We start from the raw sequence: 27,319 nt of genomic DNA, 5'->3' as shown, positions 1-27,319 counted from the left end.
ACATGAAAAAAATGCTGTTTCAGAATGAAACACCACAAAGGCTTATTTGCACAACATGGAAATGAAGCTTCTAATTGTTTTGGAAAATGTTACCTAGCCCCAACAAAACTATATGCTGAATTTCTCTCATTTCAGAAAGACTGTTGCTGTTCTTCTGAAAGGCTGCACATTGGCCATTCTCCCACCACTCAGTCTATAACAAGCGTTGCCTTGTCCCATGGACTTTATTTAATCTCCCAGTGGAAACTGCAGGCAAAGGGTATATAAACCCAGAGTGGTACTGAAGCTGCTTTGATTAACACTTCTGACAAATAAGAAGAGTCTATAAGGAAAAGTGATCCCCAAATGCAAGAATGGACTAATGACAACCAGAGTCCATCTTTCATATGGTAAGACTGAGCAAATGCTCAAAGGTCTCCTGTCCACCAGTAATCTGTAGCATTGTCATGAGTTTTTTTATAATGGTTTACCTTTGTGGACGAGCTCTGTTCTGCTTAGCTGCTGAAAGGTCGTTATGACTGCTGATCACACAAAGCCACTGCTCATCTGTGGACCATTTTTCTTATCTTGCAACTTCTTGTGCATGGCTTGAGTGTACGGACTCACAGTACTGCATCTGGGCTCCCTGAGCAGAGCAGTTTTTAATTCACTGTTTTGTAGTATGAGTTCAGAAAAATAGTGGCTGAGAATAAGCCTGTCAAAATGAACAACTCTCACTCCATTGCTCCAGCATCCATCAGTCTATGGGATTAGTTCTACATCTATCGTTTTGGAGAATGGAAAAAAAGAATCTGAAAACAAACACAATAAAAATCGTCACGTCCCCAAAATCATTGTAGATTAATAAGGTTGGCAGAGAATCAACACAGCTCCCTGACACAGCCACAGAGGTCTGGTAATTCCCAGACAAAAGCTTACTGTCAAGAATAGTATCAGCAAGATAGCTCAGTAATTAATGTATTTACAGTGTCTCTTGTGCTATTCCTTTAGCATGCTGCAGTTTCTGTGGCTTTTGATTATGCATGGTAATAGTTAAAAGGATGCTTTTCGGTGCAAGATGCACACCCACAGGATGGAGTGCCTATTACATGCCACTTGTTTGTGCAAAACCAGAGACTTAATACTATTTTCTTAATCAGTCAGTTTGCATAAAGTCCAATAGGTAGAAATTAAAGGTGGGCAACTTAGAAAAGTAGAGTTCTGGTAAGGAGCCACTGAGGGGACTAGGATTCTCCAGCTTGCAAGGCATAGATTGTACCTACATGCTTAAATGCATAGAGATCACAAAGCAAAGGCCCCTAAAATCAGAAATGACATGGGGAGAGGGAGTAAGGATCAGATGTTCACTTTTTTCTTGTACAAGCACTAGGAAGCATCCAACTGAGCTAGCACAAGGCAGATTTAAAAAAAAAAAAAACAACGCATAGTTCTTCACAGGGTGTCTGATTAATCAGTGAAACTTCTAGTCACAGGCAAGAAATATATGTTGGAAACACAATACTTTTCTGCTAACCTTCTACAGGAAAGATCCCCCATGCAGTCACTTTCTTGCACAACCAAGGATGTGAGGGAAGAAAGGGTGAAAATCAGATGGAGCAATGTTTTTTTTAGGTCAATACCCAAGAGCTGATCTGAGGCACACAGAGAAAAGAGAAGAACATAAAATCCAGGCAGGTGCACCCAATGCTATTAAGGCATCTGGTCATGCAAATAATACGAGCCCTTACTGCTTTGTGAACCAGAAGAAAGAGGACTAGATAGGTAATTTACGTAGCATCTATAAAAATAAAGTGTCAAGTTGCTGGACCAGCCAGGCCCAGCAGCATGCTTGGTCAGTGCCAAGATGAATAGCTGTCCGGTGGCTCCTTCACAGATATTAACTTTCAGCTGAACACCTTTATCTACAAATTACAAACCTTGCTGCGTACTAGGGCAGGAGTAGGGTTGGTGAGGGCATCACGCTGAAAATACATGACTTGCAATTAATGGGTCAGGAAGCAAAGAGGAAGAACTTGAAATTATCCAACTCTATAAACTGCTAGCTGGACAGGACAGAGTTGGAAATAATTTACACACAACTGAATTTCAGAATGGGAAAAGTCAGGAAAGCATCAATCTGATGCAAGAACATCCCAATAGAAAGAAAACTGCCTATTTTTTCAACTGTGAGAAGCAAACATTGAACCTGTCATTCAGCAATGATTTTGATGGAACAGGAGTTGTTAAAAGCAGAAAAATAATGAAATCTTGTATTAAGGGCCAATTGGTGTTTAGGGATGAGAAAGGTTTCATTTTGTTCTGTTTTGTTTCTTAACAAAATCTAAATGAAGTGACAAGTTCTTGTGCCAGAATGAACAAAATATTCTTTTTGATGAAAATTGGGGTATAGTATTTTGTTTTCAGATTATTTTTAACTATTTTCCTTTATTCCTAAAAGGAAATAATCAATTCCTAAATGAAAACATCATTTTGGCTTAAAAGTAAAAAAAAAAAAAAAGAAAAAAGAAAAAGGTTCTTTTAGGAGCTGCAGAAATTACCTGTATTTTTCCATTTTGCTCCTTGCACATTTTTAAAATGGCAATCTTTCCTGAAGTCAATCCATTCACTGATAATTATGGTCACTGTGAAAGTTAATTTTTTTGAGAATTTACCTTTTAGCAAGAAAAATAACATGCTGCTTCTCTCCTGCTTAATCGGTACACAGCTTTAAGGTCCTTGCTTTACCTTCTAAGCCTCCATTTCTCTCATCTGTAAAACAGCTCGCGGTCATTATATTTACCCATTTGTTCTGGGGGGCTTTGGAGATGATTAATTGTGCATGACAGTTACTTAAATGTCTAAAGTGCCTTATAAATAACTACTTATACCTTCTGAGGATTCTTAAGGAACATTTCTGAATGAAGAGGAGGTGAACAAAGCCAGACCACCTTCTCCTGACAAAAGGCAATTGTGAGTGTCAGTAGTTACATCACATAATTTGTTATATGCAGTTGTTCAATAAATTAAATCTAACCCTCTACCCAACCAATTACCTCCATTCACATAACCAAATAGGATTCAGAATTTCTTTTAGTCGGCTTCAGTGTCTGGAAACTGAAGTTACTGGGATTTGAAGAAAACAAGTTGTATTCTGCTGCAATATTTCTCAACAAATCTACAAAAATCATTTCACCTCCACACATGCTGAGGAAAACAATTATATCATTTCAGTGATTTATTAACCCAACAACCAGAAGTAACACAGCAAGCCTGAGTATCTATCACTGTGTATCTGGGAATTATGTTTTAATTAACCAATTTCTCTAATATGTTGTCTAAGCTTCCTATAGGGGAATTGAGAAAACCCAAACAGCTGCAAGGCTGAAAGACTCTCTAGACAGTTAGTGTCCTCATTGTGTTTTGGTCTGGCTTAGTGAATGCCTCTGGTGACAAATGCATATTGATGAAGCAAAGAATTGACTAATTGACACATTTAATGAAAACTTAATATTATGCTGGTGGCAGGGGGAAATATTAAACTTGCTCTCAGTCAATTGTTATAAAATATTAAATGCACAAGTGGAAGCAGAAGGAGGAGAGAAGAAAGATGATCTTCAAGTGAATCAGATCTCTGGAATGGGCCCAAATAACAATTCAGAGCCTGGGAGTTAGGAAAGACATAAACCTGGTGTATCTAAGAACTTTCCACATGTGATTGCCAGTATATATCATGTAAACTTTACTCCTTTCATACAAATGATGACATCTCTGATAAAATAAATCTGCCTGTCCTATCCATTTACCTGCTGCGGCTCTGTGATACATAATTTATTCTATGCACCACGTTCTACTGTTGATTTACTTTGTCTACCAATTAAATTTTATCATTTCAATTCCAAACTCCTTTGAGAAGGTCTAAAGCTGCATACTATGCTTGTATAGCTGTCTCTGCAATAGGTCCCAAATGGGTCATCTTCTTTGTTTAATACTGCAGGAGAACTACTCAATAATATTAAGAACAGCCAGATGTCTTTGCTAGTTTCTAAATATTTAAATGGTATTGAGAAGCATATATTACATCTCTCCTTCCTTCTTCAGGCACGTTTTCTTCTGCAACATAGAAGGGATCTTCAAAATGCCTTTTTTAAAACTCGCTTAAGTATGGGCTGTCCAAAGCTCCTGAAATTTTGACCCAAAGAATGGGAAACATTGGTGTCTCTGAAAATTAGAGTAGAATCAATCATAGAGACTGAAACAGTCTCCACCATGGTTAGGAGGCATTTTCCACATTGATTTAGAGCATTGAGCTATTAGCATTTCTCCTTTTTCATGGCATATTTTACACAAACTGGAATATTATTTTGGTCTTTGTCTGATGTCCTAGGCAAAGACTTTAATTATATGTTTATTTGCAGTATGTAGTCCAGACACCAGATGTCACTGCATGATGCAGAGTATTGCAGAGATGGCCTAGAGTATGGTAAACAAATTGAAAGAAGATGGAGCATGAGCTGTGCGGACCCATGTTTTCTGCTCTTTACTGACAGTTGCCTTCCCTTAGAAACATATTTTGTTCAAGAAGAAACATGATTCTGTACATCAGTTAGCAACAATGATCCAAAGTATGACCAATAATTTGTTCTTAAAACAGCTCACTTAACTATTTCTCCAGATTTTATAACAGTAAGAGGAAGTTTGTGCTTGGCAAAATGCTGGAATATAGGTTCTATATTTTAATTTGAAGTATTGCTTTCTGAATTCATTACAAAAATGTCCATATAAATTAGAGAAATTGATGAATCTGGTATTTTCAGGTTAATAATTTTCCATTGGGAAATTGCATTTACCTCTAATCACAGTCATCACGCTCAAACAACAATATAGTTATTAATAATTAGAAAACAACACAATATCAATTTAAAATATTAGCTAGGAAGCAAGTACAGATCACCAAATAAAAATGAAAATTGATTGACAATTATAGCACTCATAGCCAGGAGAAGAATAATTACAAATGATTTTTCAAGCAAGTTATTTATGGAAAAGCAGAGATATGAAGGTAGGGATAATTGTGAAAGTCTTATTGTCGGCATCATCCCCAGTGACAACTGCCCTTTCTACTCTGGGACTAGACTGAGCACAGCTTTGTCCCAGCTGTGTCCGCAGAGGGACCAGGGACAGGGTGAGTTATGGAGCCTGAAAAGACATCTGCTGCTGAAATGGCCCTTTCAGACATCCACAAGGGAGAAAAAAGACTTGATTTTCACCGCAATTCTGGCAGTGTTTTATCTAGGCAATTGGAGTATTTTGTGTATTTGCACATGTGGTCCTGACTCTGAGCGTTAGCCATCTGAATTTGAGTTTCTGGCTTTTCCTGACTGTCTTGGTATGTCGGAGAGATGCTTTTCCTTTTTTCTGTATTTTTTTTTTTCAAGTTCTATGTTGACTATGTGGGAAGTTACAACAGTCCCTGGGGTTAGCCACCTCAGAGAACACAGATGAATTCAAGGGGTTAGTAAGCTTATATAGAGAAACACTGAAGTGAGAAAGTATGAGGGGCCCACATACTTCACTAGACCTGAGTTTATTTGGGTAAAGACATCCAGACACACTGGTTAGCATTACCTACCTAGCCAGTAAGAACTGATTAAACTACCTTCAGTAAGTGTGAATGGGCAACTTCTTCTTGCTAATGATGTGGAAGATAAAAAATAAAATTCCACACATCTTCAAAACAGAGCAGCATGTCTCCAAAAGACGCTCTGAACAGCAACGGTGACCACCTTTCCTGCTCAGAAAGGGTCTGCATGGCTTTCCTTACAAACTGGTAAAGGTCTTGGTCTCTACAAAACTGGAAAACAAGAGTATTTCCATGATTTTTCTTGCTGAGGTAAGAATGGAGGGAGGTACAGTGTGCCAGCTGGGGAGCAATGTGCGCACGATGAGCTCTCTGAGAGGCAAAGCTCCTACACTTACTGACAGAAGCCTGAAACCCTTGATGCATAAGCATGAAAAGTGACTTTCTTCTCTGTACAGTTAGAGGATGTAATTCTTCCCTAACTAGAGCCTAGCACAGCAAATTACCTCCTGCCTCACCACAGGGCTTCAACATTTCACAAGTGTCAGAAAATAATTTGCTTTAACCCATATTTCCTCCCGTCCTCAACTCTCAGTACACTGAGATACTACACGTTTTTTCCCTGATGATCTCCTACTGTCCAAGCACCTTCTCTCCTTTTGACCATCACATTTTTAACTGAAGGAGTAAGTTAAAATGTGGAGTTTCAGTGTGCTCAGTGCCAAGTCTGGAGTGGCATTTTGGTCCTACAGAGTCAAAAGAGCTGAGCCAGCCTTCAGTGAGCATGATACAGCCGGGAGGGTTACAGGACTTTGTGATATTTCGTGCTTGGAGCCACATATGGATCTTGGTGATGATAAAAGAAAGCCCATCACATCCCATCCCAGGTGAGATGAGCATTTGCAGGGCAGGTGTCCCATGGAAATGGCGTGTGTAGTTTGACGGGGGAAAGCACAGCTTCCAGTTCATGTTTTACGCCAAGTAGCTGCTCTTTGTAGTTGGTGGCCAGCTACAAGAGGAACAGCGTGCTCTTACAGTAAGAATTTCTATTTTTTTATCCATCTCCTTTGCTCATTTTCTTTAAACTCTATGTCATTCAGTGCTAGGACGATGTTCTGTTATGGCAATGCCCTCCTGGAAATTACTCGATTTGAAAGTGCTCTGAATTTGTAAGGCTGATTCTTAAGCAATGGCAAACAAGAACTCTACTAGGCAGTTATCTTTGCAGAACACGCGCTAAATTGGTTGATTTTGAAATAACCTTACAATCTTGATGCTCAGATGTATTGATTCAGTTTTTGTCTTTCTTTGAAAGAAGAAAGAAAAAAGTCTGTAAAAATGCGTACAGATGTAGCATAGACTCAAATGTTTAACACCCAATGGATTTTGCAGAAGTTTTGGTACTTCTGACAGCCAGGTCCCTCCTCACTATCACTCTGTGTGTCTAGATACCTACCTGTCTCTCACTGTGAGCACACCTGAGAAATTAGTACGAAGGTAAGGCACCTTGATACTCTAAAACACTTTACAAAACATGATTTGAGTGATTCCCCGAGCAATCCAAGAAGGATTCAGAGACCTATATCCATGACTATGCCATCGCAATGAACTTCAGAGCCACATCAGTCAAAAATCTGGTATTCTAACTAATTCTAATTCATTAGAAACCTAACAGCAAAGACACTTTTCATATGCACTTGTAGGGGCCAGGAGATTGACTCTGAGCGTGTTGACGGATGAATGCTCACTTTAAGATGCAGGCAAAATAATTTTAGTCTACATTGTTTTATAAACAAGCTGCCACCAAGCTACTGTATAAATCACCTCAGAAACTGGGTGTCAACCTAGGCTGTGGAAGCAATTCAAAATCCCCCTGTCAGAGGGATTCCTCCCTGCTCCATCCAGAGATGGATGTGAAACGAACCAAGACTGATGAGTGCAAATCCCTGCATAAGTCAACGTGTGGCAAGAGGCAAACGGTGTGTCAGCAGGAAACCGGTGTGCTCAGAACCTCTTGTTGTGAAACATGCTGCATCCCCATCGTCTCCAGAAGATACTGGGTCCCATCAGCACCGAAGCCCTATGGAGAAAGATTCTTTTGTGATTAGAAAAAAATTTGTTGTGGTCACAAAATGCAATCTGGCCTTGATTTTCTGACGGATATGATATGTCCCTCTCTGTCACTCCAGATTGCTACTAGAGCAGCTTAACTTTGTAATTCATTGAAAAGCAGATGAAATCTTAAAATCAGTCCAGAGTATAACCAGGCTGCTCCATATTAATTCCACATTTATTGCTGGATCACTCTGTCTGCTTTTCATCTACAAAATATTACGCCCATTTCATGCCTGCCATCTTGGACTGGGAGAAAATTGGTGCTACCAGATTGGCACAGACTGTTATATATATGCACAAATGTTACCTATAAGCTGATTCATCCATCACAGACTTTTCCTCCCATTGACTTACATTTTATTTATATAACCAAATGTAATATAAATGAACTAAGGTAAATCTCTTGGCTATAAATGTCTGTTTAGGAGTTCAACTCCACCCTTTTCCTACTTACAGAACGTATCTGCAGGAAGAAAAGGAGCTTGCCCAGAGAAGCTTACCAATAAATATATCAAGGAGGAAAAGGTTGGGTTTTTTTCTGACTTCATACATGGGGAAATGATAGCTAGAAGTGATAAGACATAAGTCAAAAGATGCACAAAGCTGAGAACTGAGCTCAATTTTGCTGAGTTGGGTTTCTATACCACTCCACTGAAGAAAGAGCAAGATTTCTCCATTTCTCATCTTCAGGCTGATATATAAATTTAAGCAGTGATTTAAAAAAATATATATTTTTTTTTTTAATGAAGAAATAAGTGCACTATTCCTTACTTTGTTTTAGGATAGGGCTCCCATACAAGGCCTTTTTTTCTCCTGAAATTTCAGCCGACTTTCTAAATTTAGTAAGGCACATGAAAAATGAGACAGTAGTGAATATCTACCTTTCACAATATAATTTTTAAAAATTTTGAGAGTTGTCTCTTAATTCTCCTTTAAGAATGGAGGAACTGGGTGCCAATAGCTAACTGCTCTTGATTATTCTGCAAATCACTGAAACAGAAGAAAGCATGCACAAAACCAGGAACCAATCTAAATGGAAAAGTTCTCCTTGTCCACTGAATCCACCACCAGGTCATTTCATCCTGCTCATAAATGTATCAGTCTTTACTTTGCAAACAGAAAGATTTTTGTCCATAATATTCCTACAGTCTGGGCCAAAAGAAAATACTTTGTACACTTGAATTCTGAAATTACAAACCTAGGTCCATGATAAGGACATGCTTTTCTGAGCTTTTATGAAATAACTACCTATATTTGCAAAGAATCTGAGCACCTGGAGTTTGCATTACCTCCATGTCTTCTGCCCTGCGTGTCTTGATGTGAAAGAAATTTTACCTATGTTTTTGTTTTGTGTGACAGGGTTTTGGTAGCAGGGAGGGGCTGCAGGGCTGGCTCCTGTGAGAAGCTGCTAGAAACTTCCCTGGCTCCAAGCCAAACCCACATCTGGCCAAGGCTGAGCCCATCAGAGATGGTGGTAACACCTGTAGGAAAACAGATTTAAGAAGGTGAACCTGCAGTGAGTGAAGGGATGGGAATGTGAGAGCAGCAGGGGAGCAGATGCCCACCTGCAGCCTGAGGAGAGAGGTGCCTGTGCTGGAGCAGGGGGACACCCTCCAAGATGGCCGCCACTCCATGGAAAAGCCCATGCTGGAGCAGGCTGTGCCTGAAGGACTGCAGCCCATAGAAAGGGCCCACGCTGGAGCAGTTAATGAAGAACTGCAGCCCATGGGTAGGACTCATGTTGGAGAAGTTCATGAAGGACTGTCTCCTGTGGGAGGGACCCCACAGTGGAGCAGGGGATGAGTGAGGAGTCCTCCCCCTGAGGAGGAAGGAGCGGCAGAGACACCGTGTGAGGAACCGACCCCAACCCCCATTCCCTGTCCCCCGGTGCCACTGAGGGGAAGGAGGTAGAGAGAACTGGGAGTGAAGTTGAGCTGGTGTCCTGGGTTCAGCTGGGATAGAGTTAATTTTTACAGGAACCTGGGAGGTGGGGGCATAGCCGGGGCAGCTGACCTGAACTAGCCAAGGAGCTATTCCATACCATGTGACATCCTGCCCAGTATATAAATGGGGAGCGGGCCGGGGGGTGGTCTCTGTTTTTTCGGTGGGGGAAGTGGCGGAGCGTCGGGTCCCGGGTGGTGAGCAGTTGCACTGTGCATCACTCTTTTTGTATACCTTTTTTCATTAGTGCCGTTGTTGTTGTTGTAATCTCTTTTGTGTTTGTCCCAGTAAACTGCCTTTATCTCAACCCTCGAGGTTCCAGTTTCTTTTCCTTTTCTCTCCTCCGTCTCCTCCCCATCCCACCGGAGGGGGGCGGAGGAGTGAGCGAGCGGCTGCGTGGTCCTTTGTTACCGGCCGGGCTGAAACCACGACAGTCCTTTTTGGCGCCCAACGTGGGGCAGAAGGGTTGAGATAACGACAGATCTGGCCAGAGCGTGTTGAAACAAATTTGCCAAACGCATTTCTTAGATATATAGATGTTAGTCACAATGTTGTTTCATTTGTTTACATGGTGGCGTTTTGTAAGCTCTTATATGCTCTATGTATTGCCTGTAGTTGCGTATCTCATCTCTGGGAGAGTGATTGGGATTATCATTGTGCTGTACTGGGCAATGTCGACTTATGAAATGATTACATCACTGGTCATGAGGTTAAGCTGGTATCTGTATGAGGCAGTGATATCATTTCCATACTTTGGGCGCCTTCTGTCGGATTTTATTGGTAATTACACCCAATCCATGGGGAAATTAGGGGGGGATACCTCCCCCCGTCCGTTCACCTCCCTCTTCTCCTTCCGACTAATTACAACAGCTTTTGAGAATTTTGAATATCCTTGGGATGCGCAAGCCAGTGTGCTGTTAGTGCTATGCCTCCTGAATATGTTTCAGGTCTTGTTTAGGGCTACAAAAACGCTCTTTAAGAGTACCACTCAGAGATCTCCCCCAAAGCTGGAGACTCATGGGTGGCACGGCATGTGGGAGCATATGGGCAAGTATCTAGAGAACTTCTCACCGCCAGTGACTTGGAAGTTCACTCCCGAACAACTACAGAACCCTTATGAAGTGACAGAATATTTGAAAGAAAAATGCTGTGGCTATTCCAAAGACATACAACTCGCTGCACTGTGCTGGGCTCTGGCCAATATCTACCAAACACTGCTTGATATTATGCAGCACCCTCGGGGGGAAAAGGGGGAAAAGATGGAAAACAGGACAACATGTACCGTGGCTACCCAAACCCTGACAACAGACACCGTGGCTGCCCCTACCCCGACAACAAGCACCGTGGCTGCCCCTACCACGACAACAGGTACCATGACTACCCCTACCCCGGTGACAGACACTGCAGCTGAACCAGAGAACCAGCCTGTGCCAGTATCAGTCGCCCCTGTACAGAAAAAGAAACACACAAAGAAATCAGTTCGCTTAGCGAGAGATGAAGATGAACCAGGGTCATCGCGAGAACAGGAGGTAGAGGCAGAACCTGAAATAATTACCCGATCTCTATCCATGAGTGAGTTGCGTGACATGCGAAAAGATTTTAGCCGCCACCCAGGTGAGCACATTGTTACCTGGCTGCTCCGATGCTGGGATAGCGGGGCTAGTAGTGTGGAATTAGAGGGTAAGGAAGCCAAGCAGCTGGGATCTCTGTCTAGGGAAGGGGGCATCGACAAGGCGATTGGGAGAAAAACACAAGTCCTCAGCCTCTGGAGGCGACTTTTGTTAGGTGTAAAGGAAAGATACCCCTTCAGGGATGAAGTTACATGTCACCAAGGCAAGTGGACCACCATGGAGAGAGGTATTCAGTACCTGAGAGAATTAGCCGTGCTGGAGGTGATTTACAATGATCCAGAAAATGCGCAGTCACCCACAGATCCAGATGAAGTCCAATGCACACAACCCATGTGGCGGAAGTTTCTACGAAGTGCACCACCAACCTATGCCAACTCATTGGCAGTAATGTCCTGGAGAGAAGGCTATGGACAAACGGTGGATGAATTGGCTGTCCAACTCCGGCAATACGAAGGGAGTCTCTCTTCCTCCCTACGGGCCTGTGTCTCAGCTGTGGAGGAGTTGTCCCGAGAGTTCCAGCAATTCAAAGTGGATCTGTCCTCCTCCTCACCTGTACAGGCCCGCATCGCAGTTATTGGGAGTAAGCGTTCCTCTGCCCAAGAGAGAGGAGAGAGAAAGTACACTCGACGGGCTAACCTGTGGTTTTACCTGCGTGACCATGGAGAGGACATGAGGAAGTGGGATGGAAAACCCACTTCAGTCTTGGATGCACGGGTACAGGAGTTGCGAGAAAAAGCAACCAGAAAAGAGAATTCTTGGAAAACTGCTGCTCCAGTTTCCCGTGAGCAGTCCCCCAGACGCAGTAGATGGGCTGATCTCATTTCTGATCCCCTTGAAGGGACTTCCAATTTACGTGTGCAGAAAGTGAGTAACGGATGTTCTAACCAGGATTAGAGGGGCCCTGCCTCCAGCCAGGTGGAGGAGAGGGACAACCGAGTCTACTGGACAGTGTGGATTCGATGGCCTGGCACATCAGACCCACAGGAATATAAGGCTCTAGTGGACACTGGTGCACAATGTACCCTAATGCCATCTAGTTATAAAGGGGCAGAACCCATCTGTATCTCTGGTGTGACAGGGGGATCCCAAGAGCTAACCATATTGGAAGCTGAAATGAGTCTAACCGGGAATGAGTGGCATAAACACCCCATTGCGACTGGCCCAGAGGCCCCGTGCATCCTTGGTATAGATTATCTCAGGAGGGGGTATTTCAAGGACCCAAAAGGGTACCGTTGGGCCTTTGGTATAGCTGCATTGGAGACGGAGGAGATTGAACAGCTGTCTACCCTGCCGGGTCTCTCCCAAGACCCTTCGGTTGTGGGGTTGCTGAAGGTTGAAGAACAACAGGTGCCAATTGCTACCACGACGGTGCACCGGCGACAATATCGCACCAACCGAGACTCCCTGATCCCAATCCATAAGCTGATTTGCCAACTGGAGAGCCAAGGAGTGATCAGCAAGACTCACTCACCCTTTAATAGTCCCATATGGCCCGTGCAGAAATCCAATGGGGAATGGCGACTAACAGTAGATTATCGTGGGCTGAATGAAGTCACGCCACCGCTAAGCGCTGCTGTGCCAGATATGTTAGAGCTTCAATATGAACTGGAATCAAAGGCAGCTAAGTGGTATGCCACAATTGACATTGCTAATGCATTTTTCTCCATTCCCTTGGCAGCGGAGTGCAGGCCTCAGTTTGCTTTCACTTGGAGGGGCGTCCAGTACACCTGGAATCGACTGCCCCAGGGGTGGAAACACAGCCCCACCATTTGTCATGGACTGATCCAGGCTGCACTAGAAAAAGGTGAAGCTCCAGAGCACCTGCAATATATTGATGACATCATCGTATGGGGCAACACGGCAGAAGAAGTTTTTGAGAAAGGGAAGAAAATAATCCAAATCCTTTTGAAGGCTGGTTTTGCCATAAAAGAAAGTAAGGTCAAGGGACCTGCGCAGGAGATCCAGTTCTTAGGAGTAAAATGGCAAGATGGGCGTCGTCAGATCCCTGTGGACGTCATCAACAAAATAGCAGCTATGTCCTCACCGACTAATAAAAAGGAAACACAGGCTTTCTTAGGTGTTGTGGGTTTTTGGAGAATGCATATTCCAAATTACAGTCAAATTGTAAGCCCTCTCTACCAAGTTACTCGGAAGAAGAACGATTTTAAATGGGGGCCTGAGCAACGACAAGCCTTTGAACAGATTAAGCAGGAGATTGTTCACGCAGTAGCTCTTGGGCCAGTCCGGACAGGACAAGATATTAAAAATATGCTCTACACTGCAGCTGGGGAGAATGGCCCTACCTGGAGCCTTTGGCAGAAAGCACCTGGGGAGACCCGTGGCCGACCTCTGGGGTTTTGGAGTCGGGGATATCGAGGATCCGAGGCTCGCTATACTCCAACTGAAAAAGAGATCTTGGCAGCATATGAAGGAGTTCGAGCCGCCTCAGAAGTGGTTGGTACTGAAACACAGCTCTTCTTAGCACCTCGACTGCCAGTGCTGGGCTGGATGTTCAAAGGGAAAGTTTCCTCTACGCATCACGCGACTGACGCCACGTGGAGTAAGTGGATCGCACTGATCACACAGCGAGCTCGCATAGGAAACCCCGGTCGCCCAGGAATGTTAGAAGTGATCACGGACTGGCCAGAAGGCAAAGATTTTGGAATGTCGCCAGAGAAAGAGGTGACACGGGCCGAAGAAGCCCCGCTGTATAATAAACTGCCAGAAAATGAGAGGCAATATGCCCTGTTCACTGATGGGTCCTGTCGCATTGTGGGAAAACATCGAAGGTGGAAGGCTGCTGTATGGAGTCCTACACGACTAGTCGCAGAAACTGCTGAAGGAGAAGGTGAATCGAGTCAGTTTGCAGAGGTGAAAGCCATCCAGCTAGCGTTAGACATTGCTGAAAGAGAAAAGTGGCCAGTGCTCTATCTCTATACTGACTCGTGGATGGTGGCAAATGCCCTATGGGGGTGGCTACAGCAATGGAAGAAGGGCAATTGGCAGCGCAGAGGTAAACCCATCTGGGCTGCCGCACTGTGGCAAGATATCGCTGTTCGGATAGAGAAGCTAGTGGTAAAAGTACGTCACGTAGATGCTCATGTACCCAAGAGTCGAGCCACTGAAGAACATCAAAACAACCACCAGGCAGATCAGGCCGCCAAGATTGAAGTGTCTCAGGTGGACCTGGACTGGCAACGTAGAGGTGAGCTATTTATGGCTCAGTGGGCCCACGATACCTCAGGCCATCAGGGAAGAGATGCAACATATAGATGGGCTCGAGATCGAGGGGTGGACTTGACCATGGACACTATCTCACAGGTCATCCATGAATGTGAAACATGTGCTGCAATTAAGCAAGCCAAGCGGCAAAAACCCCTGTCGCATGGAGGACGATGGCTGAAATATAAACAGTGGGAGGCCTGGCAGATTGACTATATCACACTCCCACGAACACGCCGAGGCAAGTGCCATGTGCTTACAATGGTGGAAGCAACCACTGGGTGGCTGGAAACATACCCTGTGTCCCATGCCACTGCCCAGAACACTATCCTGGGCCTTGAAGAGAAAATTTTATGGCAACACGGCACCCCAGAAAGAATCGAGTCGGACAACGGGACTCACTTCCGAAACAACCTCGTAGACACCTGGGCCAAAGAACATGGCATTGAGTGGGTGTATCACATCCCTTATCACGCACCAGCCTCCGGAAAAATTGAACGGTACAATGGACTGCTGAAAACTACATTGAGAGCGATGGGGGGTGGAACTTTCAAGCATTGGGATACACATTTAACAAAAGCCACCTGGTTAGTTAATACTAGAGGATCCGCCAATCGGGCTGGCCCCGCCCAACCAAGAGATCCACATACTGTAGAAGGGGATAAAGTCCCTGTAGTGCGCATGAGGAGTATGTTAGGAAAGACAGTCTGGGTTAGTCCTCCCTCAAGCAGAAGCAAACCCATTCAAGGGGTTGTTTTTGCTCAAGGACCTGGGTACACCTGGTGGGTGATGCAGAAGGATGGGGAGGTTCGATGTGTACCTCAGGGAGATTTGATTTTGGGAGAGAATAGCCAGTGAATTGGGCTGTATGATATTTAACTGCTAAATAACCTGCCAATGCATGTCATTGTGTCTATAGTGTCTATATGCCATATCAAGGGTATTATTGTGAGAATTATCCAAATGACTACAGGATGGACTTTTGAAACTGAGCCAAGTACAACAGCGATAGAACTTGAACTGGCACCCACCAATTTCCTCAAGATCAACATCTTCGACCTGCAGACCAGGGGCATGAGTTGCACCAAATGTACTAGCCACAAGTTCCAGAGGCAGCGTACAACAACCCAACATCTCACACCATCTCTCTCTTATCCTGAAGAACTGTTACAACAGATAGAGCCCCAAAATTGATGGACACATTAGAGGGATAGCCCATAGGCTAAAGGAACACCGTGTGTGTGTGTGCGAGGTCAGGGGGTGGAGTCCATATACTTATATATAAGACAAGGAAAGTTGTAGTGGTTGATTGGAAAAAAAATAAAAAAAGTAAGATCTGGGCATGATGTAGATGGTATAGAATAAGGGGTGGATAATGTCCTGGGTTCAGCTGGGATAGAGTTAATTTTTACAGGAACCTGGGAGGTGGGGGCATAGCCGGGGCAGCTGACCTGAACTAGCCAAGGAGCTATTCCATACCATGTGACATCCTGCCCAGTATATAAATGGGGAGCGGGCCGGGGGGTGGTCTCTGTTTTTTCGGTGGGGGAAGTGGCGGAGCGTTGGGTCCCGGGTGGTGAGCAGTTGCACTGTGCATCACTCTTTTTGTATACCTTTTTTCATTAGTGCCGTTGTTGTTGTTGTAATCTCTTTTGTGTTTGTCCCAGTAAACTGCCTTTATCTCAACCCTCGAGGTTCCAGTTTCTTTTCCTTTTCTCTCCTCCGTCTCCTCCCCATCCCACCGGAGGGGGGCGGAGGAGTGAGCGAGCGGCTGCGTGGTCCTTTGTTACCGGCCGGGCTGAAACCACGACAGCTGGGAAGGAGAGAGGGAGCAGGGGGAAGATCTTTTGAGATTTGGGGTTACTTCTCATTATCCTTGTTTTGATTTGATTTGTAGTAAATTGAATTGATTTTGTTTTTTCCCCAAGTTGATTCTGGTTTTTGCCCGTGACCATAAGTGGTGAGTGATGCCTCCCAGTCCTTGTCTCGACCCATGAGCTTTTCTTTGTATTTTCTCCTCCTCATCCCAACCTGGGGGGGGAGGAGTTAGTGAGCAGCTTCGTGGTGCTTTGTTGACAGCTGGGCTTAAACCATGACAACCTATTAGCCACAATTCTCTTCTTTGAGGAACATGTCAGCGCAACGTTTATGTTTAAGCATTACAACCTTGAGAACCGATGCTTCAGGGGTAGGTGTAAGGAACAATTTCAAAGGGATGCAAAAATGTCAAGTTCTATCTCTGGGCTTGGCTTCAATGGATTTTGTGACCTCAGGTAAATCTCCCCATCACAAATGCCTCTCTTGATGCAACTGCTAAATAGGGATAGAAGCATACAGCACAACCTTCACTGGAAGCTTGTGAGGACAAATCCATGAATCTCTTTGAAGTGAGAGTGATGAGAGCAACTAAAAAACATTGTAAAATCACAAGCCTGTAAGTCAGCATATTCCTAAAGATTTGTTAGTCCTGCAGTGTTGACCTACTCACAGCCACTGCTAAACAACCTTTCCTCCACTATCCTGCTCTTGTGAGATTTAGTCACCACCTGCCACTATGGCTGACTGGTACCATAGCCAAGCTTAGTTTCTCTCCAAACTGTACTGTTCACAGTAGTCAGCAGGCACAGTTCAAAGTTTCTCAGCAGTAGAAGCAAAACTGAATCTGGTTACTGCCAAGGTTTGGGCCATGCCCCAGGAGAGAAGCAGAAAGGGTCAAAACTGGTGGCATGTCCTAAAAAGTCAAGCATGTGGTACCCACCAGCTGAAATCCAAACAGGGCAACTTCTGCTCTGGGACTTCTACATTCCCCTTGTAGCCTTTGTCTCCATTGGCAGTCATGATGTGCTGTTGCAGAGCTCCAGAAGCCTGCAAAGTGGAAACCTCCCAGTGCAACCTCCTAAGCAGTGACACATTATTCAAAGTCCCTCCCTCAACGACTTGTGTTGGATTTGTCTATTGTGCTTCCAGAGATCACTGAGGAGCAGATATGATGTATTGTGGTTTCTGACTCTTGACTGGATTTTTTGGTTTTGGATTTTTTGATGTGCCATTCACCAGACCTCCAATACGGAAGACAAGATACTGTTGGCTTCCAGATCTGCCAGGAGGATATCCAAGAGCAGAAATAGCAATCTGCTTTAAAAAGACAAAAATCATTATAGACAGGGAAAGATCTCGCTTTGATGCTCTGCTTTCAAATAAGAAGTCACTCTGCCCTCTTTGAGTGGAAAACAATTTCCTGATCAGAGACAGCTCCAAGTGTCAACAGCAACAACTTTAAACCACTGTCATTCACTTTTCAGACCTGTAGCAGAGTAATATGTGTGTAGTACGTTATCTGCTTTCTCATATTCACTTTGTATTTCCCTCCACAGTGAAGGGTACCTCCAGCTCTACTCAGTCAGAAAAGTGGGTCACGGACAATTCTCTGTCTCTCTGTGTGAACTAAGATTAAAATGAAAGCCTCAGAGAGTGCCTTTTGGATAACCTTATGGCAAATCCCACTGAAGGATGTCAAGTAGAGAAGCTGTCTAACAAAGTGAAGAGAGTCATACAGTATCTGATCTTCAGGAGCCAGATGGTAAATTGAAACAAATAGGATCTCAGCTAGCTATGTAACAGTGGTATTTGTCATACTCCAAGAAGCTCACTGGTACTGTCTGAAGACTACCTATGAAGGACCAGACCATGACATCTTGGCTTAGAGTGAAGCATTCTTGATTATGTTTTCTGTGATAATAATATTGAGCTGATTCAGCTGAGATCAAGGCCTGGGAGGCAAACAGACAGACAAGCTGTGTGGAAGTAGTTTTAAGGAGAAGTTGCTTAAAGCATCAGTTAGATTTGGGAGCTTAATCCTCCTCTCCAAAAAACATTCGAGGTTATGTTTGGGGGACCATAATGCCTAAAACATCGGGTCTTCATTGCCCATATTGAGCTCCAGGTTGGGTTTCTGGACTTTGTACATGCAAATTGCTTTAGTATCTGAGATTATCACATGTGCATTCCCAGTGGCCCAAGCAGTGCTGGTTTTTGGGATGCAACATTCCCTGTGGCTTTCTCCCATGCCAGGAAGTAGATGTGGCAGTAATCTGCTACCTGTATCTGGCCTTGAGGCTCCCAGATGTTGGGTGCAGTTCTGCCATCTCCCTGCCCCAGTGCATGGGGTACCCCCACAAAATGGTGCTGGCAGTTGAGAGATGCACTGCAGCAGGAATAAAAGAGAAAGTCCCCACGTGAAGCACTTCGGTTGATGGGCTAATGAATGTTGCACAGAGAAAGCGTTTGGCTTCATCCTTGCTATGTTTGAAGTGTGGCTGCTCTCCACCTCTCAGCCACCTGAGTGAAGATTTCCCAAACTCTACTTTGACTGGAAAGAGGGGTGGAATGGGGTAGGAGAAGGGGGAATTTGCAGACATGGGTTGGGACCCATAAATTTCAGGTATCTCTTAGTCTTTTATCTGCTGTCAGTGGAAATGTGACCTTCCTGGTGTGTGATGCTTCCTCTTCACGTGTCCCAGGAAAAAAATTATTTCTCTTGATCAGCTACAAAACTGAGATCCATATTGCTGAGTTCCCTTTTAACTAACTGCATACCATTCACATATGTTGGAAAATATGGTCACAGCTGAGAGAAACTAATGATTTCTGTTAATTGTGCTAACTGAGAAGCAAGGACAGCTTGTTAATGAGTGACTAATTGAGATGTGAGTTAATAACTCCTCAGCTGAACTTCCTTGGATTGCCACCCATTTCTCAATTTTCTTTAGGGACACCAGTCCTCAGAATGTATGTGGCAAGTTTTCTGCAGCCATTAAAGAAACTGAGTTCAAACACTTGAAAAATGAAAATACAAACACACAAGAGAAGAGCCCTAAATGATAAATAATTGGCTGAGAATAACCACTTCAGCATTTGAGTACTTGAATTTCCATCCACCACAAAAATCACAGGTTCTATCCCTCGATCCTGGTGACGGCATGCGAAAGTCTGAGCAATGATAGTTTTGGAAAAGAGTAGTTAAAGATCATGTTATTGACCTTGTGTGAGAGAAGAGAGGGAAGAGTTAAGGCCATCTGTGACAGCTTAACTAGAAATGCCAGTATTATTCACATATTCAATATGTCTTTTAATTACTGGCATGGGAAGAATATATAAATCACTCATTTTTGTGCCTCCCCAGCACTAATGGTTTCAGTTCCTGACTCTGTTACAGACTTATGGACGCTCTTGGTTACATCATTTAGACTAGGATATATCTGACTAAATACAGATGTCTACACTTACCTGCACAGACTATCTTTGCAGACAAGGAAGAGGTAGCCAGCTCCCACAGGGCAGCACAGTGTGAAAGTCTTTTTATCAGAAGTGGATGTCTGAAATAGGCCAGGTAAATACCTTACGAAGTCCTTCCCTCACCAGTGATTGGGAAGGGAGTCTGAGCAGATAGGCATTTTTACACTGGATGCATGTTAAAGTAGATGAGCCAAATCCCTTGCTCCTACATTTACACACTTGAAGGGGAGGGACAACTGGTTGTATAGCGTGACAAGCACAACATGGTTTTCCCATGTTTTGCCACGTGGCTGTGGTGAAACACATCGTCCTCCTCCCAACTTATCAAGACCTTGAGCAATCATTGTCCCAATGTAGCATCAATGTTCACAAGTGAAACTCTTCAGCCGTGGCAAAGGGAAAATAAAGGAGGGGACTAGCCACCACAGAAGTCCGTACTCTTGCTGCAATAGCATTTCTTTATAAGCTGTGGTGTGCAAATCCGATAAACTAACATCATTTGTGCATTTCAAGAACATGTTGTTCTGGGACTCGTAATGCAAAAAAGTGGAAGTAACAAATTTAGGTGACAGGTCAGTTCTCCAAGGAGAAGATGGAATGCCTCATCAATCATCCCATATTTCTTTATTTCTTTCAGGTCACAGCATCACCAGCCATTTTAAAAGTATTCATAAATGTCACTAATGGATTATCACTGCATCCTGAAAAAAAGCTACATTTATTTATGCATGGAATGTCGACTAAATTGAGATAGATATTGAAATTAATAAGTACCCAGTAAAATGTAAAGTGCACAATTGATTTTAGATCCTCTGTTATATGCACAGCATGTAATTACTAGTAGTAAATCTAAAATGAAAATATAGAAGCTTATGAGATGCTTCAGTGCAGTTGTTCATTTAGATCCACATAAATCCAGGGGACACACATTAGAAGTGCCGGCACTAGCATAAAAGGACTAAGCTATAACTACAACCTTTATGGAAGGAAAACAAGAAAAACCCTTCTACAGCAGAAAAAGAGAAAAACTATACATAACTCTTATCTGAGAAGCTAATGGCCGTGCTTTGATGTTTCTGTGTTGGGGGGTAAAAAATGAATAAAATAAGTATTTGTTAACACACATGGCAGGGTACAAAATAAAAATGCCAGGAGATTAGAAGATCAATATTTCTTTAGTTTCAACAAATAAGAGAAATTGGTACCCGGTAGTGCATCTAGGACAACTAACAGCCAAATTCATCAGGTACTTCTTACTGCAAATGATAGTTTTGTAATGCAGTTTAATATGTGTTTTGCTTGCAAGTGTAATAGGAGCCTTCAGTGATTCATGCAAAGCTACACTTTGTTCTGTCCTGGTTCCATTTTTATGCCATGCTTATCACCTCAGTATCTGAATTCCTAAGACATTAACGTTTCATTTGCATTCTAAACCATTTTTTGTAGGCAAATCCTTTAGTCTCATAATCTGTTGTTCTAAATGCAATATGGGCTTCTATTGGTGCTCTCTGATTTCAGTTACTGTTGCCCAGTACTCTTGCCAGCTACCAAAAGGGCCACAGTATATTGTTATGGCCTGTGTTGCATAAGATCAGGCCTTGTCTGATCTGTCATTATGTCACCCATTAGGGATCAGTCTATAAAGCAAACAAAAATCTTCACAATCCTGGAAGTTAATAAAGGTCATCTTTAGAAAGCTTAGGGAATTAAAAATTTATGCCACAATCAGGTGGGACTTTTCTGGCTGTGAGTGCCAGTGATATATGCATCCCTACCCACAGAAGACAGGGAGACACATTTCACCTACAGAGGTCTTCAGACCACAGGCTGGTGAAAAGTTTCAGCAAAGTTGAGCTAAAAACAGCTGCCACACATTGGAAAGATTTAGCTTTGGATCCAGATCCAGAGCCAGTGACCTGCCCAGACTTAATGGATGGAATTCAGTGGCATAAACACATATGTGTACTGTCATTGTGGTTGCTGTAAGGGATTTATTCCTCCTTCCACCTGCCATTCCAGAACAGCACATCTCTCACATGTCCTGTGGCATATCTGGCAGGCCTATGAAAGTGTCTTAAACAGCTGAGTATATCTAATGCATAGAGTTGAAGACTAGGATGGATCCTCCAAAGGGCCTCAAATTATAGCAGAATCCTACATCTAGGCTGTTAATTGCTGTCCTGTCTGTACATCCAGACCATCTATTTGTATAACCTAGTGACCAAGGTATCACTACATTCCTCTGCAAGGCTAAGAAAAAAATCTGCATCCAAGAGCTCTTGAGCACGCAGTCACTTGGATGTAAATCTTGGTCCAATACTAGGTCTTAGCCATTAGATGAGGAGATAATTCCTATTCTGTTGGCTGTGATTAATGAGAGAGGGTATACAGAGCACATCTAATGGCATTTGGCTGCCACACTACACAGCTGGGGTTGTCTCACAGAAAGACACTTTCTCCCTTTCGTTTCAGGTTTAGAGCAAACACATTGATTTAGAGTGGATTATTCATCTGGGAGCGTAAAAGGAAATAATATCTTCAAGAACCATAGTTGTTCCAGTGTTTGAATAGGAACAAAAGAAACTTAGACTCTATCTAAATTTCATGGGAAGATCATTCAGAAACTTCAAAATATGAATAATAGGCTTGGTGTCTGAATGCAGACTTCTGAAATTTTTTAATAAGCTCTGGCCACAGACATTTTATGATCGATAGAACTATAAAGCAAACAACAAGAATCAACTATTCTTTATAAAGCAAAAATATTTCTCAGTCACTCCAAAATTATCTTTGCGGATGGCTGGTCTCAGAGTGGTGATAAGCAGATGTGTCAGAAGATGGTTCAAGGTATATATATAATTTTCTTTAAACCTCCTAAGGAAACCATGGTCACTCAACCATTATATTTGCAAAAGGGGTTAGTTACACAATCTTAGAAGGAAGTTATATGTTAAAAGGGGCACCCGTCAGCTTTGAAGCACATGGGCAGAGTCCCTGAGTTCAAGAGGAGTCTTGGTTAGATTTTGTCTCTGCTTTGCGTGTTGAAATATTGCCCAGAATAGTTAGCTCCCAAACTGAACTAGATTAATAAAAAACAACACTATAAATAGTAGTAATGGTGGTGATAAGAAGGTGGTCTGGATTCCATGAAGGTGTTTTTTTCAAGAAGTAAATCACCGTAATTACCCAAACGAATTGCACCTTCCTGACTGCTCCACAACATGTGCAAAATGATCACTATGGACCACCACTACCATCAGCATGAGCAGCCTGTTATGTGAGAAGTAAAAATAATGAAGCCTGTCTTTTTGATGTGTCCTCTCTTCCCTTGATCACCTCCCCTGTAATTCTCCCCTGCCACAATGCCCACCCTAGAAGGAAGCAGTGTGGTTACAGCTACATGTGTGCTGGCAGGCTTGTGAGTTGACACATGCCAATCATTTATCCTGGTGGGACAGGATGCACAACTGAGTCCTGCCAGACTTCCAGGGAAAACATTAGTTTGGATATCTCTTCTCTGCCAGGCTTTTAAGAACCTTGGAGGAATTTAATTACCTCGGAACCCTCTACACCTAACTCAAATTTGGTTGAAATCCACCAACATTTTTAAAAGGTATTCAGAGGGACAAGATAGTGAACCTGGGTGGAAAAGGACAATAGAAGTCTAATCTCATGTGACACCTCCACTGTTGAGCTATCTCGGTAAAACTCTACTCCCATTTATTCCCACTGGATATGGGTCCTCCCAGGTATTACAAAAAATTAGGGACACTAGGGCAGGTGGGGCAGCAAATCTCCCTTAGTACTTACAGAGAACAGGGAAATTTGGGATTTGATTTCCACACAATTTTTAACCAGCATTTTCTATAGATCCTCTGTACAGCAAAGTATAAATTCAGCCCTGAAACAGATGTTGTCAGAAGATGGGCAGCTGACTGAATCCTTATGTGGATGAAAGACACTTTATCATCATCTCCTTAATGGTAAGAGAGTCTCCACCCTCCAAATCCCACCCCTACTACTGCCTAATTTCATACTCTGGCCTTACATAAAAATATACTTCTGTGCATATTCATCCCCTATATGTCTCTTTGTGTGTTTCTGTCTCAGTCTTCTCTCTGTTTTTTCCAAGCACCAGGGTCAGATAACTTGGACTTGAAGAATTAGTTCATAACAATCTATTTTATTCTGTTGATGCACTGCAAACCTATGGCTCTCGAATTACATTCTGCCAAGCAGACCTGTGCTCTATGGGTTGGATAAGAAAAACATCCAGGAGTATGTCACCAGCATACCCACTGATTTGCAAATGGGTCCCCAAGAGACATCCTGGCAAATATTCCCACAGCACCTGAGAACTTTACCTAATAGAAGCGAAAATAATCTAAAACAGAAGTGCTATTTTCTATGTACTGCATTTGCTTTATTTGAATTCTGCTTGATCTAAAGCCAGAGGCATGGCAACAGCTAATGTATTCTTCACCTGAAAAGGAAGGCACCTTCTTCTACACATCTAAAAGACTGGAATTATGATCCTGAGAGGATTATAAATTAGATCAACTTCTTTTGCCCAGGGTAGTGGATTTTTCTAGTCCTCTTCAGTGCACCGACACAAGAATACGCTGTTTTAAACCAGAAAAAGTACAAAAGAGAAAAGGACTGAGATGGATACTGGCCAAGAATGCGATGTCTCTGAAAAGGACTGACAGGTTTTGCACAGTTTCTTGAGGAAGCAAAGCTTACATTATCACGTTCGGTGAGTGTGTGTCTCTGCTGGTCCTTCCCCTGTTTGGACATCATCAATTTGATACAAAGGGAGACGTCTCAAAGATATCACATTCTCGAAAGTTTAATGGAAACTGGGATCTGCGGTCTGAGCTCATTACCTATCAAACAATTGGAAATCTATACAAGAAAGAGATGTTATAAATGTCTGTAAATCTTCAGAGCTTGTAGCTTAATGTTAAATATATGAGAATGCAAACAGGAGCTCCCACCCCTGTTCTCTGAGCAGTTCATAGAAATCAGTGCTCCCTTATTTCCACTGCTCAGGGCAAGATTTGCTTTAAGGGCATCACAGCGAGTCATAAGGAGTATGAAGCGCTTTACCTGCAGAGCAATGCACCAGTATGAAGCCAAAAGGAAGTATGCAATAAGCTTGCTGTTATAGTATCAGATACTGACTGAGGCTTCTGCTCCACAAAATGTTCTTAGCTTGACAGATTTACAGTCCAAGTAGTGAAAAGATGATGGAGAGAGGAGACTAAGGCATAAAGATGAAAAGCAACTGACATGAGACCATATTCTCAAGCAGTGGGACAGTCAGAACCACAAACCATGTTCCTTGGGGAAAAAGAAACAAAACCAAACCCAACAACAACAGTGCTTTAGTAACTGTATCTAACTCTCTCCCATTCCAGTTCTCCTGCAACTCAAGTTTTGTACTTTTAGTCACCGGCCAGTGAGTTACCAGGGCTAATAAACGTGCTGAAACACTAAAGGCATTTGAAGCCTATGGCAGAAGTCACCTTATCTTAACTTTATATGACTTCAGGGTAGACTTATTGGCAAGTAACCTGGGCTTCTTTGGAATTAATTAAGATCAAGTTAATAAGGTCAAGGAGGTTTAGAGTGTAAAAATGTACCTATCTATTTTACAGTGAGATGAAACACATCTGAAAAACCACTGTGTTGTAGAAACCAATGTAACCGAATGAATCCCACTCCTGCATCCTACCCACCAACGGATAAACGAACAGGCCCAAGAGCAGACTTACCTGGGATGCAGGTGGGGTATGTGAACAAAGGCAGGGGTGTCCAGGCTAGAGCTTTCTCTTCTGTTCATATAGACCGGAGTCTTAGCACCACCTAACAGCAAGAGTGTCCAGGTGAGGGGTAAGTGCCTTGTGCACCCAACATCCAAATATTACAGCAGGTCTCTCCTTGGTCCCAGCATGTCAAGAATCATCTGTTTCTTCCAGAAGGACATGTGAGGCTGCAGACACCTACAAGATGAAGAAGCAGCTCCTTTTGTTTGTCTGTCAGCTCTTCTTGAAAAGACCTGGCAATTTCAGAAGTGCTTTATGTGTCAGTTCTGAAGGCACAAATTCTGTTCTCTGTTGCCACATGCCTCAGCTGCCTCCCTGGATGTTTTATAGCACCCTGAAGAGTGTCCTTAGGTTTTCTCTCCTTCTCTGCGTGGATCAATATCAGAAAGGTATTTAGTCACATCAGCAAAGTGATCCATTACGTGAAGCACCCTCCTGGCAGGAAAAGCCATTACATTTATTTTTCTAATGCAGCTAAGTAGACATTAATATCTGTAATTAACTATTTAAATGCAGACTGACTGATTGCTCTGTGTTCATATCATCTGCAGATTGCTCTGAAAATGGCAGTCGTGAAATAACACCAACTTTATCTTGCTCTTTTCTATCAAAACATGGTTCTGGGCATGGGCAGTGCTTGCCTTGATCCTAATCTTACATGAGGCTGATTAAGGACACATATTTGTGGAGGTGAGGAAATTTTGTCATAGTCATCATTGTGCCTGGATAATATATGTATGTCAAGCATTGCCCTCTCCTGGTGAGAATCAGGAGTTTAGATCTTAATTTATAAGTTTATTTATACTTGAGTGGCTAGGATTCTCACGTACAAAGGTTAGATGAGTTTGGAGGACTGTCCATGCCTACATATATGCTTCTGAATGTCTGAATTGGTAAGAATTGTTTAGAGCAGTGAAAAGATAGGGAAAAAGCTACTTCTGTACATTATGTCCTCCAAAACTTTGGAACTGAAGGTGATAAACAGGTGGTTCTTTGTTTCTCCTACAACTGATTTGAAAAGAGAAGAATAAAGAAGCATTATTGATTTGTGACTTTCATGGGAAACCCCAAAATCTCACACTGTCAAGGGTTTGTGTGGTGTGGTTTTTTGGTAGCAGGGAAGGGGGCCTCAGAGGTGTCTCCTGTGAGAAGCTGCTAGAAGCTTTCCCAGCTCCAAGTTGGACCTTCCTCTGGCCCAGGCCGAGCCCATCAGTGATGGTGGTAACACCTGTGGGAGAACAGATTTAAGAGGGGAACCTGCAGTGAGTGAGGAGACTGGAATGTGAGAGGAGCCCCTCTGCAGATCCTGAGGTCAGTGAGGGAGGAGGGGATGCCCCTGCAGCCCGTGGTGAGACCAGACGGCAGGCTGTCCCCCCCCAGCCCACGGAGGGGAGCGGGGGAGCAGATGCCCACCTGCAGCCCGGGGAGAGAGGAGCCCACGCCGGAGAAGTTTGTGAAGGACTGTCTCCCGTGGGAGGGACCCCACGGTGGAGCAGGGGACGAGTGAGGAGTCCTCCCCCTGAGGAGGAAGGAGCGGCAGAGACAAGGTGGGATGAACTGACCCCAACCCCCATTTCCCATCCCCCTGTTCTGCTGGAGGGGAGGAGGGAGAGAGAACCGGGAGTAGAGTTGAGCTGAGAATGAGGGAGGTGGGGGGGGAAGGTGTTCTAAGGTTTGGTTTTGCTTCCTAATATCCTTGTTTTGATTTGTAGTAAATTAAATTGATTTTG

This window comes from Accipiter gentilis, chromosome 2 (genome assembly GCF_929443795.1).
Source record: "Accipiter gentilis chromosome 2, bAccGen1.1, whole genome shotgun sequence".
NCBI classification, from domain to species: Eukaryota; Metazoa; Chordata; class Aves; order Accipitriformes; family Accipitridae; genus Astur; species Astur gentilis.
This window is presented reverse-complemented; position numbering follows the sequence as displayed.